Source organism: Bubalus kerabau, chromosome 7, assembly GCF_029407905.1.
Source record: "Bubalus kerabau isolate K-KA32 ecotype Philippines breed swamp buffalo chromosome 7, PCC_UOA_SB_1v2, whole genome shotgun sequence".
Lineage (NCBI taxonomy): Eukaryota > Metazoa > Chordata > Mammalia > Artiodactyla > Bovidae > Bubalus > Bubalus kerabau.
Window position 1 is genome coordinate 63,596,619 of NC_073630.1, and position 16,400 is coordinate 63,613,018.

Genomic DNA, 16,400 nt, shown 5'->3' on the forward strand with positions numbered 1-16,400 from the left:
TAGGATTTAGAGTCCTAGGATAATCTTGAAAGTCATAATATAGAAAACATTCAAAAGAAACTTAAGTTCAAGAGAAAGGTTATTTTAAAAGGGTATGTGAAAAATACATATCCTGAGCACGAAACTTTTACCTTTATTTCACACCTGGAAATATTAATATAATCTGCCAAACTTCAGGAATAGTTTCACCTAAATACAGAGGGCCCTCATGAAGCCATCAGAAGACCAGGATGACTGCCACAATCCAATACGGTGCAGTGGCTGCAACACCAGACTTGGAGCACCTAGAAGACTGGGATTTTAATTCTAGCTCTGCCATGCTTTGTTCTATGTTCTTAGGCAAATCGTTTTACCTGGCTGAGCTAAAGTTTGCTCCCCTGAAGAAAAATAAAAAAGCTGGATTACCAGGAGTTTTCAAACTGGTTTTTTAATATTTGTTTTGCTTCTTTTTTTTTTTTTTTAAAGGTGTAGCATCCTTTCTTCCACCAAAAATTTACCTAGATACAGAAACAAACTGATAAAACAGGAGCTGGCTAAGCTGAAGTAGGGGATGATATGGGGAAACATCTCCACCCATTCTGCTCCATCGTCCATCCAGGCTGTGTGGGAACACATAGGTTCTTTAGAACCACAGAGCACAATTTAGAACCTGCCAATGAAACAGCCTTTTAAGTCAGTTAGTTACAGGCTTCCCAGGTGGCGAAGAACCCACCTGCCAATGCAGGAGACATAAGAGACATGGGTTCAATCCCTAGGTTGGGAAGATCCCCTGGAGGAGGGCATGGCAACCCACTCCAGTATTCTTGCCTGGAGAATCTATGGATAGAGGAGCCTGCTGTGCTGCAGTCCATGGGGTCACAAAGAGTTGGACACGACTGAAGTGACTTAACATGTACGTACATAGTCAGTTACAGCTCCAAAATTATTCCACCGTAACTATCTTTATATTGCAGTGACTGGCAAGGCATTCAATGGGATCCATAACATTATAGCAACACAAGCAATAAAACTAAGCCATGAACTGGGTTTAATCCTAATTATTAATGATCTACTAAAAATAAAGCTACACCCTCAAATAAATCATAGAATAATTGTTGCTAAACTCTGTACATCTCAAAGCATATAACCCTCACCTTTCTTAAATGCTGCATTCTAGATAATTCCTAATGATCACCATCACATGTTTGATAAAGAACAATAAATGTGGAAATTACAAGGTGTGTCCTGAAATTAATTCTGCCCTGTCAAGACAACAGAATAAAATGTAAACTCCTGCACTATTCATTTACTATTTAAGTGAACCCTGACAAACTTACTAAACTTTTCTGGGCCTCATCTCCATATCCATACGTGGAGCTAATTTCTTGTGGGACTGTATGGAGAACAGAGAAAATACTTATAAAACACTATTCCTGGCACATAATATTGGTGCAAAATTGTAAGCTTTCTCTCTATAATGGCAAATGTTTCCCTTTGAAAAATAATATCATGGTAATGGAGATGTAAACTCTATGAAGTAGAAGCAAATTATTAGTATATAAATGAAATTATAGATTTTACATAGTTTTGTGCTGAATCTTAATGGATTACTGAAGTGCCTCTCATGGCAATTTAAGTAACAGAAAATTTCCCGGGGGGAAAAAATACTTAGGACTATTTATTTACCAAAAAACCTGATTTTCCAGAATGACTCTAAACACAAGTCATTTCATAAATATTTTAATACTATTTTATCATGAAAATCTTCAAGATGCCACTTTTTTTCCTGTCACTCCACACTCATCCTGACACAATATTGGGTGTCCTGGGGCACCCCATTTAAGAAGTCCATCTCTAGTATAAATCCTCCATTTTACTATGGAGGAAACTGTCTTACTGAAGGTCACATAAGATTTGTGGGGAAGTTCATAGAGAAACAAAATAGTTTCCAGACAGAAACTGGGTTAACGCATTCACTCCCACCCTTCACTCCTTGTTCTATGAAAAAAGCTACAGATAGGGTCCATTATAGGCTTCCTGGGTGGTACTGGTGGTAAATAACCCACCTGCCGATGCAGGAGACCAAGAGACGTGGGTTTGTTCCTGAGTTCGGGAAGACCCCCTGGAGGAGGGCATGGCAACCCACTCCAGTGTTCTTGCCTGGAGAATCCCATGGACAGAGGAGTCTGGCGGGCTGTGGTCCATACGGTTACAGAGAGTTGGTAGGATCCGAGGGCAATCTTCTGTTGGGCTTACGACACCTATGGCATCATCTTCATTTGCCTGCCCTGATTTCCTCCCTCTCTATTTTGTCTACCATAGGTATTTTTGAAAACTGTTCAAATCTATTTTTGGAATGAGGCAAGGTATAAATAAATATGTGAAATTAATAACTGTTTTTTTTTTCCAAAAGGAGGCTCCAGTCTAATATCAAGTTCCATGTCACATTCTGCTTCTTTCAACTCTCAAGCATAAACTGAGGCTAAAAATAACTTTTTCAACCCCAGTCCTCCACCAAGGAATGAGAATTCTGTTTCTTAAAAACAAACTGGTTCTAAACATTAACCAACTGTCCACACCCCAGGACAATAGTATACAAGTCTGAACGGAACAGCTACCCACTCCAGTATTCTGGCCTAGAGAATTCCATGGATTGTATAGTCCATGGGGTCGTGAAGAGTCAGACATGACTGAGCGACTTTCACTTTCACTTTTCACTAAAGCTACCAGGAGTCTACCGGAGCAAGAGTCTGGTAACAGAGTGCTGGTTCGAGCTCTGCCAGCGGCCTGAGATCCTGTACAGGCACACCACTTAACTTTCTGGCCTTAGCATCCTCACCAGCATACTGAAGCTGATATTAACGCCACAGGTGAGAGTCGTTACAAGGATAACATGAGACACTACATTTTGAAAGCATATTGCCAGCCATCGGCTCCTGCCTGGACAGCTGCACAGCCTCCCAGCTGACTTCATCCCATCCATTCTTGCCTGCTGCAATCAATCTGGCTCTCAAGACAGGCAAAGTGACCTTTTAAAAACACACAATTTGGACTTCCCTGGTGGTCCAGTGGTTAAGAATCCAACTGCCAATGATGGAGACATGGGTTCAATCCCTGGTCTGGGAAGACCCCACACGGCTTGGGGCAACTGAGCCCAAGCACCGCAACTGAAGCCCTTGCACCTAGAGACCATGCTCTACAAGAGAAGCCACTGCAATGAGAAGTCCGCGCACCGCAACTGGAGAATAGCTCCTGCTCTCTGCAACTAGAAAAAAAGCCTGTGCACAGCAACGAAGATCGAGAGCAGCAAAAAATTAATTAATTAATTAAAACCCACACAATTTGATCATGTCACCCTCCTGCTCAAATCTCTACCCTCTCTTCCACTACCCTTAGAAGAAAGTCAATGTCCTTAGTAAGGGACGTAAGGAAGACTTTGGTTCCTTCCCCAGCCTCATCTTGTGTCACTTTTCCCCAACACTTGCTACTCCTAGAACTTTAAATCTTCACCAATGCCCTGTCTAGCTAGCTTGTTCTCACCATTACACTTCACTCCTCAGAGGTCATCTCTGGAGCCCCTCTCATAACACTGGCTTGAATCTAATGAAATTGCCCCCTGAGGGGACAAAAACAGTAGAATACTGGCAATTTTACTTGGTTTAATCTTACAGTAGTTGGTATAATGGCAGTCTTCTCCAATCAGTTATAGACTTGACCAGGGCAGGGTCCAGATCTGATCACAGCTATAGTCCCAGTGTCCCACACACAATCCTAGCACACAGTAGGTGCTTCACTGTTTAATTAGTGAGAGGGATTGTTACTACCTTTTCAATACTAAGCACATAATTGATATATTGTCATTGGTAGTATCATGTTTTTGTCCAAATGCTACTGTTCCATAGGAATAAAATATAGCCCCCCCCCCACCCCCCACCAAAAAATCACCTTTTAAGACTTTCCTGACATTTCTGGAAACCATGACTTTTAGTAAGTATAACACATCTCATCAGGAATAGAATTTAGCCCACTGATAAGGTGGATTATTTTCTTTTTCAACTCAAATGTTTCTTACCAAAGGGCAGAACGAAAACAACTCTCAAAGGAAACCAGATGATTTGGATTTATCTTTTTTCTTTTTTTTTTTTACAGCTTTTGCCACATGACAGCAAAGCAGTTGGGGGAAAACTAGCATACAAAAGAATGCTGGACTTGAAACTGAGGACTTTAAAACACACTTCCTCATGATATTAAAAAATACACCTAAAAAAAAAAAAAATACACCTAAAACATCCCCAGATCACCTTGCCAAGTATACCTTATCTTATGTCTCTCCTGAAATGAACAGAGCAAAGACCACGTCCAAACAAGCTGGGATGGACTTCCCTGGTGGTCCAGTGGTTAAGACTCCCAATGTAGGGGGCCTGGGTTCAATCCCTGGTCAGGGAACTATGTACCACATGCCCCAACTAAGACCTGGCACAGCCAAATAAATAAATAAATATTGAAAAAATAATAAACAAATTGGGATGATTTGCAGGGTAGAGGAGGCTAGTCCCAATAGTACTAATTACAACAAATATTCACGGAGTGCTTAATAGGTACCAGGCATTGTGCTAAGCATTTCATGTATACTTATTTAATTGTTACTACAACTCCACGAAGCAAATTCTGTTTATACTCATCCTGAACATGAGGGAATTAAATAGAGGGAGACTGCTCATTTGTTCAGGTTCCTTAATTGTAAGTGATGAAGCGGGGATTGAAACCCAAGAGGTCTGAGACCAGAGTCTGTGCTCTTAATTATTGTGCTCTATGGAAGAATCCAATTGCTTCCATACCCCAGTTTGGGAGTAGAAAATGAAAATTTGTGTTACGACAGAAATGACAAATCACTCTGTATGTATTTATATGGCAGTTTCAGAGTCATTTATGAGAAGTCAAAACTGTGAACAGCAAACCCATGGATTGTCAAGGCCCACCATCTAAGGGTTTCCTGAAGAATCTCAATATCCACCTTCAAACAGTAAAAGATATTCTTGGCTTGGGTTAGAAATAAAGCCAGGAGTGTAACTTTTTAGATGAAGAGTAGAAAATGTGAGATACTCATAAATATTATGGGCTCAGAAATACCTGGTTACCCAACTTGTTCCCTAGATTCTTGAAAAACTGGCATGCTTGGGGAAGTTTTCAAGAAACCCTATGAAAGGCATAATCAGAGCCTGCAATTTCACTGTCTGTGGGTGTCAATAATCTCTAATCAGATCGTTCTTTCTTGCTAACATTTAACAAAATTATCTATGTCTTTTTGTCTTTTCATAGCAAAGAAAATGAACAAAGTAACACTAACATCACAGAAATTATTTTTAAAATGAACGCAAATTACCAATTCTTTATGTATGATTCATAAATGGTGGTTACTGCAATCTCACTACCCACTCCCTCCATTTCTTGTGTGTGACATTTGACCCTTTTTATAATGTGCACCTTGTACCAGTGAAACCTAAGGCACCAGCTAGTTACTCATTAAACCTGGGTGCCAAGGGCTGACTTGTACAAATTATGCTGTTAACTGCCCGGCCTGGCCTGTGTGCAGAAGTGGAAAAAGCAATCATCATAGCTGTGAAATTCTGTCATATCGGCAGAATTGAACTACAAATTGCAGCAATTCGTGCCTGACCTCTGATCTGTGAAGTTAAGTCTAAACCTTTGAACCTCAGCTTGGAGTTGAGAAATAGTATTTACTTGTACCCAAGAAGATGGCTGCTGTGAATAGTTAACCCCGTGTGCCTGGTGCTCCATCTATCTCCACCTGCCCTCAAGAGTCAAGAGGGAGATCTGGAGGGTAAACTTCTCATAAAGTGGCATTATGAAAAAAATCTAATAAAAGTAGAAAGTTTCAGGGTGTAACTTTTTTAAAGGAGCATATAAAAATAATTTTTACAAAGGAGAGAATCTGAGATAACTGAAATTATTGGACATTTAGACCCAGTGAGAATGTGTGCTAAACAATTTTCTTTATAAATTAGGCAAAAATAGAGTTTTGACTATACATTAAAACTTTAAAAATTTTAATCAAATGATACAATCTCTCATGTTGTATTTTTAAACAATTACTTAATTTCTGTATAAAATACAAACTCATATTAAGTCAGCTCTATGAAAAAGCAATCTTGGGAAACCAGTTTTACTTTTCTTTGAACCTGAGCTTACCTTCTGATACTAAACATTAGATGTAGGCTAAGGAATAAGTATAATATCAGTAATAAATGTTTTTATGTATACATTTTGTTATAACATTGATTCATCATATTTTATTCATAATGACCAGGGTTTTTCTTTTGAGGATTAGCTTCAAATGCTATCCAGATCACTCCATTTCCAGGTAGAAAAAAGCAAATAAAGATTCTTTATCTCTGGCTTCTTTAATATTAGAACATCTAAACAGCATATAAAATATAACTAAATTATTCCTTCTAATAAAAGTGAAACTAATTTATATAGTGGTTAAAGTATATAAACCTACACTCAACTAATTCCATTTCATAAACTTTACTGTTGGCTTGAAAAAAGCAGTTATGATTGATATGAGAGTCTTTTTACACCTGAACTTTACTCAGTCATTATCAGTAACCTTTATGTAGTAGCTCTTAAGAGCTAATTCTATTAATTTTATATTTTTCCTTATCTCATTTAAATAATCACACAAAATTCTTCTATAACGACTGAGTCTGAAATGACTTTGGAAAACAAATGTGGATATTACTGATAAATTCCTGCTTTTAATCCCAGAATGAAAATAGCAGCAATCTATGAAAACATGACTTTTTTTTCCACCTAGTTTTTTCAAGTGTGATAAAGTGAAGAGATGCTAGATGAACTGTTTTGTTTTTTGTTTTTTAAATGTTCTTAAGAAGTTTGGCTTTGCTGCTGGTAAGGCAAACTGTGCAGCATTTGAAATTCTCACAAACTTCTAAATTTTTTTTTGCCCTCAGTTAAAAACAAAATGGATCACTTGTTTATTCAACTTGATCTAAATTACTTTAACTAAACAAAACCATCTCCTCCTCTCTTCCAATTACAACAAATAAGGTGTCCCCTACCTTTCCAGTCTTGAAATCTGGATGCGACAGGCTAATGGGAACAAAAGCTTTGCTTAAGCAAACTTTGCTCCTGATCCAGGAACTGCGTAACTCTATTATACATGACACTCTTCTCCTCATTGGTCAATGAGCTTTGGCCACTTAAATGCCTTGGGAGTCATTTGCTAAGGGCACCTGGAATGAACTTGAGTGGGTGGTACAGAAAGAAGGGAGGTGTTTAAATCACCAGATACAAAATGCTCCACAGCAGCCTGACAATTTAATAGCAAACTTACGGTAGCAAATGGATCTGGGGAGACCCAAGAAGACAAAAGTTCTGACATTTCATAGAGAAGGAAATGTACCTGAAGTATTTTATTCTAACACCAAAACTAACTAAAAGGAAACAAATTTTTTTTTAAATTCACCTTCCTAGAAATAAGGTGGGTGCCGATTACATTGTTCTGCTTGCTACAAAATTCTTACTTCCCCTGAGTTGTTGAGTTTTAAGCATTTCATGAAGTACTTAGAAAATTTCCAAAATAGAAAGTACTCAAAAAATGTTACCGTGATTTCCTAGAAATGTTCTATTTTTTAGTATTTATATATATATATATATATATATATATATATTTTTTTTTTTTTTTCCTTCTCATTGTATCTGGGGTAGGTAACTGGGAGTGAGTACCCTTTATCTTTTCTCCTAATCACTACCAGTAATAGGGTTTAGATAAGCCTGGTAGAAAAAAGAGAGAGGCAAAAATTACACAAGAACTAAACCCTCATTTATTTTACTTTATCCATTTGGAGCTGGCAATGGATTTATTGGTAAGAGGCAGGGGCAAATAGAAGGGGTAGAAAGAAAAAGGAGCAGTAAAACATGATTCATGGATAATAAAAACAGTCCGTACATAACAACGGGTTCGGAGGACCAGAAGCACTTAAGCAGAGTAAATATATTCCTCTTTAAGCAGTGAAGAGATGGAACCGCTCTGGGGGGTGAGACTGTCACTTCAGGCAGCCGGCAGATCAGGGGAGAACGGACCAGGAGATGGACTACAGGAGGCTTCCTGAAAGTGACATCTGGGACCACCTGGGCCAGAATTAACAGGAGCTCTACTGCTCAGGGGTAAGGAATCCACCTGCCAATGCAGGAGACGAGGGTTTGATTCCTGGGTTGGGAAGATCCCCCGGAGAAGGAAATGGCAACCCACTTCTTGCCTGGGGAATCCCATGGACAGAGGAGCCTGGCGGGGATCACAAAAGTTGGACAGGCCTTAGCAAACAAAGAAAGCACCCCACAGAGTACAAAGAAAGGAACAAATCTATAACTTTTCCTGAAACAAACATTTCAAACTTGTGGTCTTGAATTTTCCCTTAGTTGTTATTTTGTAAATTCCATAACTTTAGCAATTTGAAGTAGCCAGGATGGGAAGTAAAAAGGCCAGAGTGACAAGTTTTAAATCTACTCATCTACTTATATTTTTTAAGAGAGACAGTTTTATTACTCCCAAATGAAATAATCTAAAGCTATCAATAGTGACAAGAAAATTATCAACAGGTTACTTAGTAAAGGGTCAAAATCCAGAACAAATCTAAGATTATAATCACATTAAATATTATATAAAACTAAATTGCTAAGTTCTGATTAAAGGAAAATGGAAGCAATCTTGCAATGATACTAAGGCAGTGTTTCCAAAAAACTACTAAATTTACAATGAATTCCTTTTGACAAAAGGAACCCAGAAAATCTGCCTTTTTATATAAGTGTAATTGAATATATTATGTAAGAATATTATATAATATTTAATAAATTCTGGATGTGTGACATGCTTTAAGCATTAGGAAGAATATTTTTGGCTTAAAGGTTTGGTTTATGAATGCCTGTTAGTCAAGTGTGTGAATATACATGAGAGAAAAAGAGAAAATGTGTGTGTGTGAATTCTTAAACATTACCAAGAATACAAAAACATAGGAAACAAACCATCTCAAGATGATAAATTTCTAGAGTAAGGGCAGGGCAGCTTTTCACTGAATATCTAAAGGCATAATTACAATTACAGCCTACCCTAAACAAAAATGAGCAACTTCTGCCTGCTTTTGCTTTGAACAGAGTTAATTTTAAAAATACACATGGCCTACCACTATCTATGGTCTTGGCAAAAAACAAGGCACACAAGTTATCATAAATGCACACAATATAGACAAGTTCACAAGAAAAGTAAAAGTCAGCCGTTCTACTGGTAGGGACACCGATTCCTATTACATAAGCCTTGGTGGAGGCAGACGTATAAACACTGTGTGGCATCACAGTACACACATGCTACACTTGCTGCCTAACTTCTGACAGCTCTGGCGTGCGTACGTCATCCCTGGAGGAGCATCCTTTGTCTTAACAAGGCCACTTTGTTTTTAGAGTGGACTGACAGCAGGCAAATATGAGATCTGAGACTGTGGCAAAAAAACCCCTACTGGTGCAAAACAGAAGCTTGAGACCAGATGAGCTCTAAGGTAGATCTGGAAAAAGGAGTAAGAAATAAGATTCAAAAAAAAAAGAAATATGATTCAGACAGGTCATGGAAAAGAGATGTTGTAATATGGATGGGGACCTGGTAATAAGCCAGGAAATTGTCATGTGGGTTATTTTAAATATAGGTAATATCTACCAGAGCTTCCCTGGTGGCTCAGCAGTAAAGGATCTGCCTGCAAGTGCAGGAGACTCAAGGTTTGATCTCTGGGTTGGGAAGATCCCCTGGAGAATGACATGGCAACCCACTTCAGTATTCTTGCTTGAAGATCCCCATGGACAGAGGAGCCTGGCGGGCTGTAGTCCATGGGGTCACAAAGAGTTGGACATGATTTTGTGACTGACCAACAACATTTATTAAAGTCCCTTTTACATCCTATTAGGAGAACATTATTTTTTATTTTATCTCACCTAAAAACTTAAAGATCTAGCCAGTGTGAAGATCAAGTGAACGTGTGTTGCTCTATATTTAATAGTAGTATATAGGTTTCCAGAAGTAAACTTGACACTGCTGCTGCTGCTGCTAAGTCACTTCAGTCGTGTCCGACTCTGTGCAACCCCAAAGATGGCAGCCCACTTTACACTAAGTATTTAGAATTTCAAAACTTTTGCTGAAATCGGTTACTGTATTAATGCATGACTAAAGCAGAAGAGGAAGAAATGGTACAAACACACCCCCCCACACACACCCCCCCACACACCAAGGTACTAGCCTTCGTATGAAAAAGTGTCAATTATCAGCACTGAAGCCATATTACCTGTATGCGTGATGTCAGCAAAAATAGTTGGTCATGACCAGTAACTAATCAACATTGGGAAGGTGAGTTCAAAGAGTTGAAGGCATGCAGGTATGAGAGTCCTCCTAAAGAAGGATAAACATGGAACCCACCAAAACAATGGCAACATTATAAAAGGATTAACACCTCCAAACATCTTTTGGTTTCCACATACACCCAACATACACACACCTTGGCCTCAGCTGCATGCACTGTTAACATCCCTTTACCTACAGTAATCTTCACTAACTCTTAGAAACCTGCTAGGTTTGACAGTGATCACTTTCCGCTGCTCTACCACAGCAAACTGTCAGTCAGTTCAATTCAGTCGCTCAGTCTTGTCTGACTCTTTGCAACCCCATGAATCGCAGCACGCCAGGCCTCCCTGTCCATCACAAACTCCCGGAGTTTACTCAAACTCATGTCCATCGAGTTGGTGATGCCATCCAGCCATCTCATCCTCTGTCGTCCCCTTCTCCTCCTGCCCCCAATCCCTCCCAGCATCAGAGTCTTTTCCAGTGAGTCAACTCTTTGCATGAGGTGGCCAAAGTACTGGAGTTTCAGCTTTAGCATCAGTCCTTCCAATGAACACTCAGGACTGATCTCCTTTAGGATGGACTGGTTGGATCTCCTTGCAGTCCAAAAGACTCTCAAGAGCCTTCTCCAACACCACAGTTCAAAAGCATCAGTTTTTCAGTGCTCAGCTTTCTTCACAATCCAACTCTCACATCCATACATGACCACAGGAAAAACCATAGCCTTGACTAGATGGACCTTTGTTGGCAAAGTAATGTCTCTGCTTTTGAATATGCTATCTAGGTTGGTCATAACTTTCCTTCCAAGGAGTAAGTGTCTTTTAATTTCATGGCTGCAATCACCACCTGCATTGATTTTGGAGCCCCCCAAAATGAAGTCTGACACTGTTTCTACTGTTTCCCCATCCATGATCTTAGTTTTCTGAATGTTGAGCTTTAAGCCAACTTTTTCACTCTCCTCTTTCACTTTCATCAAGAGGCTCTTTAGTTCCTCTTCACTTTCTGCCATAAGGGTGGTGTCATCTGCATATCTGAGGTTATTGATATTTCTCCCAGCAATCTTGATTCCAGCTTGTGCTTCCTCCAGCCCAGAGTTTCTCATGAGGTACTCTGCATATAAGTTAAATAAGCAGGGTGACAATATACAGCCTTGATGTACTCCTTTTCCTATTTGGAAGCAGTCTGTTGTTCCATGTCCAGTTCTAACTGTTGCTTCCTGACCTGCATACAGGTTTCTCAAGAGGCAGGTCAGGTGGTCTGGTATTCCCATCTCTTTCAGAATTTTCCACAGTTTATTGTGATTCACACAGGCAAAGGCTTTGGCATAGTGAATAAAGCAGAAATAGATGTTTATCTGGAACTCTCTTGCTTTTTCCATGATCCAGTGGATATTGGCAATTTGATCTCTGGTTCCTCTGCCTTTTCTAAAATCAGCTTGAACATCTGGAAGTTCATGGTTCACGTATTGCTGAAGCCTGGCTTGGAGAATTTTGAGCATTACTCTACTAGCATGTGAGATGAGTGCAATTGTGCTGTAGTTTTCGCATTCTTTGGCTTTGCCTTTCTTTGGGATTGGAATGAAAACTGACCTTTTCCAGTCCTGTGGCCACTGCTGCGTTTTCCAAATTTGCTGGCATATTGAGTGCAGCACTTTCACAGCATCATCTTTCAGAATTTGAAATAGCTCAACCGGAATTCCATCACCTGCACTAGCTTTGTTTGTACTGATGCTTTCCAAGGCCCACTTGACTTCACATTCCAGGAACTACAGCAAACTGGAGCACCTCGTAATCACCTAATTACCAGTCTTTACCTTACATATCCTGTGGTAGTTTTAACACACTTTTTATTTTTTAAAAGAAGAAGTTGAGAAGAAATACTGAATGTAGGTGGAGAGGAGACATCTATTACAAAGTCATAAATAATGTGTAAAATCCAAGCCCTGTGTTCCACTTTTAAACACAAAAGCCATATAAAAAGGAGAACCCCCTCCCCACATGAGCAATCTGGTTAACAAGAGCTCAGGAAGTGTGTGATTTTGCAAAGTAATATGTAGGCTTTACTCTTTAATAGTTAAATGGTATTTTAATTTCCTCTAAATTACCACAGAAATCCCCTACCATTCTGGATTTACCAAGCACTGTGCTCTTCTGTCCAGATGTGTTTATTTTCAATAATGCTCTGGGATATATTCAAGCACAGAGGGAAAAAGCAGTCAAAGACCTGGACCCTGATGTGGGCTCTATGAACTGGGAGCTAATAACTAATAATCTTTTTGGAGACAATTAAATATCAAACAACCAAAACACATAAAATACAGGCGAACCAAGCACCACATGCTGTGCAGACACCAAGCACTGCACAGTCAGGTAGGAGCCTTATCAAGTTGACCAGAGTCCATGGGGAAAGCTGGCATCGGGGGTGCCTGCAGGCTGCCTTCTGGCAATCACGCACCTCACAACTTGAAAACATGCACTTCTTGGGGCTTCCCTGGTGCCTCAGTGGTAAAGAATCCACCTGCCAAAGCAGGAGACACAGGTTTGATACCTGATCTGGAAGGATCCCACATACCTCAGAGTGACTAAACCCATGCAATTCAACAATTGACCCTGTGCTCTGCAGCTGGAGAGCCGAATCTACTGAGCTCATGAGCCGAAACTACTAAAGCCTGAGTACCCTGGAGCCCGTACTCTGCAACAAGAGAAGCTACCGCGATGAGAAGCCTGTGCACAGCAACCGGAGCCTAACCCCTGCTCACTGCAACTAGAGAAAAGCCCGCACAGCAACAAAGACCCAGGACAGCTAAAAATAAAATTTTCAAAATAAAAATACACTTCTCTGTTTGCTTTGTGATTTAAAAAAAACCAAAACCTCTTTGCTGAAGAATTTTTTTATATTATACCTAATTTATTCCAAGAATTAGGAATAAATAATATTGGTGTTAATTTTAAACATAATGTATTTCATAAGTATAATACCTTAATCAACCAAGAAATTTAATCTTATCTGGGGCTTGAATGGCTGGCAAGGTCCTAAATAAGTCATGTTGTCTTTAAAAGACTGTGAACATTTTTTTTTCTTTAAAACTCTTGGGTTCAGTTCTTGTTTAAGCTTAATTATCTGATCAATATACTTTTGCCATTTTCTAAAAGAAGCTCTTACTTTTTGACAACATAGAAGCAGATATTCTAAAGAAAAAATTTAATATGGAAACAATAGAAATCATGTAAAAAAGAATCTAGCAGATTAAAACTTTAACTGCTGTGCATCTATAAACATCGGTTAAGTCACTAATTAGAAACATGAGGATACCTTTAATAGATCAATTGCAAGGCTGGTCAGTTTAGATAATGCTAAAATTAGCAAGCAGTGTATGTTCAAGAAAAAGAACAACATAAAATAGTACTGAAGCAAATAGTTTAGACATAATGAACCTAAGTTTCTATGAGCGCACGGTAACTTCTCAAGATACTCAATTTAAATTGGTTAGATGAGTCATTCAATCATTCAACAAATGGTTACTGCCATTGACTGTCTTTGTTCTAGACCTTGAAGATAAAGTGGTGACTAAGAGTACATCATGAGAAATGCTGGACTGGAAGAAACACAAGCTGGAATCAAGATTGCCAGGAGAAATATCAATAACCTCAGATATTCAGATGACACCACCCTTATGGCAGAAAGTGAAGAGGAACTCAAAAGCCTCTTGATGAAAGTGAAAGTGGAGAGTGAAAAAGTTGGCTTAAAGCTCAACATTCAGAAAACTAAGATTGTGGCATCTGGTCCCATCACTTCATGGCAAATAGATGGGGAAACAGTGGAAACAGTGGCAGACTTTATTTTTGGGGGCTCCAAAATCACTGCAGATGGTGACTGCAGCCATGAAATTAAAAGACGCTTACTCCTTGGAAGGAAAGTTATGACCAACCTAGATAGCATATTCAAAAGCAGAGACATTACTTTGCCAACAAAAGTCCATCCAGTCAAGGCTATGGTTTTTCCTGTGGTCATGTATGGATGTGAGAGTTGGACTGTGAAGAAGGCTGAGCGCTGAAGAATTGATGCTTTTGAACTGTGGCGTTGGAGAAGACTCTTGAGAGTCCCTTGGACTGCAAGGAGATCCAACCAGTCCATTCTGAAGGAGATCAGCCCTGGGATTTCTTTGGAGGGAATGATGCTGAAGCTGAAACTCCAGTACTTTGGCCACCTCATGCCAAGAGTTGACTCATTAGAAAAGACTCTGATGCTGGGAGGGATTGGGGGCAGGAGGAGAAGGGGACAACAGAGGATGAGATGGCTGGATGGCATCACTGACTCGATGGACTTGAGTCTGAGTGAACTCCGGGAGTTTGTGGTGGACAAGGGAGGCCTGGCGTGCTGCAATTCATGGGGTCGCAAAGAGTCAGACACGACTGAGCGACTGAACTGAACTGAAGACAGACATGGTCCTTCCTGTTATGCTAGAGAAACATAATCAAAAAGAAAATATATACGTTTTGGGGAGGGAGCATAGTGACAAATACTATGAGGAAGAATAAAGCAGAGTTAGGAGGGAAAAGGAGGAGCTATTTCGAGTAGGGTGGTCAGGGAAGTCCTTTTTCTCTCAAGGAAAGACTGCAGGGGTATCTGAAGACAAAGATGGTGAAGCTGAAGTAGAGTGAGCAGAAGAGGCAGGGGTCAAATGTGGGGCTGACAGGCAAGGACTTTGGTTCTACTGGGCTTACTGGAGGATTTTTAGTAGAGAAGTGATGAGATCTGATTTTCTTTTTCTTAAGATAACTCTGGGCTGAAAACGAGATCCCAGGCATGCAGATAAGGTTGCAGAGAGGTGGACTGGAGGCTGTTCAGGCCTGGTAACCCTGGGGTCATGAGAAGAGAAGTTGCCTTTGAATTACATCATAAAGGCAGAATGGGCAGAGCTGACTAATGGATGACCTGTAGGACGGCAGTGTCCAGGATCCTTACACTGCAGCCTGAGCAGCTAGGATCAGGGTGGTTCCATAACATGTCAGTAATATGGGGTAAAACATTTTGCATGGCATGGCATTCATTCATAAGCAGTAAAAGTGCAAATGTATAGTATCAGTGATGTTAACCATCAGGCAGCATCTCGGAATATTATTTTTAAAATCTAGGTTTAAGTCAGTCAACTCGGTCCTTAACTCACTGCCAAATGTATTGTGCATAAACTCTGCAGTCCTCTCCATTTTTAGTTTTCTTTGGTACGTTTATGGCTCTTTAATTCAAAAAAAATGTGCATGCTATGGAAAGCTGACTTCAGGGCCAAGAAACAATAAATACACAAAATACAGTCTCATCGACCTTCGTGATTAAAGGAGACATGCTGGCTGAGTGGGAGAGGGGATATACAAAAGATCCATATTATTGAAAACTTCCAGATTTGAGGGAAACACAGACTTGTATAAACAAGAGCCTCCCTGGAAAACCTGGGAAGCTCCCAAGGCCTCCTGGAGGTGAAGGTGGAGGACTGTAGTAAGTGGGTGCCTCCCTCATTCACTGTCTGGCCTTCATCTCCACCGGGCCCTTTGAGTTTGCTGCTCTTTGTCTATTCCCATACTCTTTCCATCTTGGACTTCATGACCCATCCTACTTAATTCCCCTCATGACTATGATCCGATTTGGAAGACCTTTATTATTGACTCCCCTTCTGCCCCCCAACACTGACTATAGTCTAGGATCTTCCTCCCTCATCCTCTATGTCCACTTTTCGGTTACACCACTTGGCCTTTACTTTCTATTCCTCCACTTGAAACAACAGTATACAGTCTCTTTAGATGTCCTGTTAGCTAATAATATGAAATATACCAGCTAATATACTTATCATATATGCATGGTATATGTATTTTAATCTCTCACTTCAAGAATTACAAATGACCGAAACTGTTCAGCCTCATTGGTAAGCAAATAAATGTAAATTCAGACAAGATACATGCTTAGAATATCACTTTTAGCCAATAAAATTAGCAAATATTTTTAATGAATA

The 16,400-nt window shown here is 39.7% G+C and overlaps 1 protein-coding gene across 9 annotated transcripts in view; it reads right to left on the reverse strand.

The window, feature by feature from the left end:
• The window catches only part of RBM47 (RNA binding motif protein 47), a 175,833-nt gene that overhangs the window by 36,613 nt on the left and 122,820 nt on the right, over positions 1 to 16,400 (reverse strand). The window lies entirely within an intron of this gene.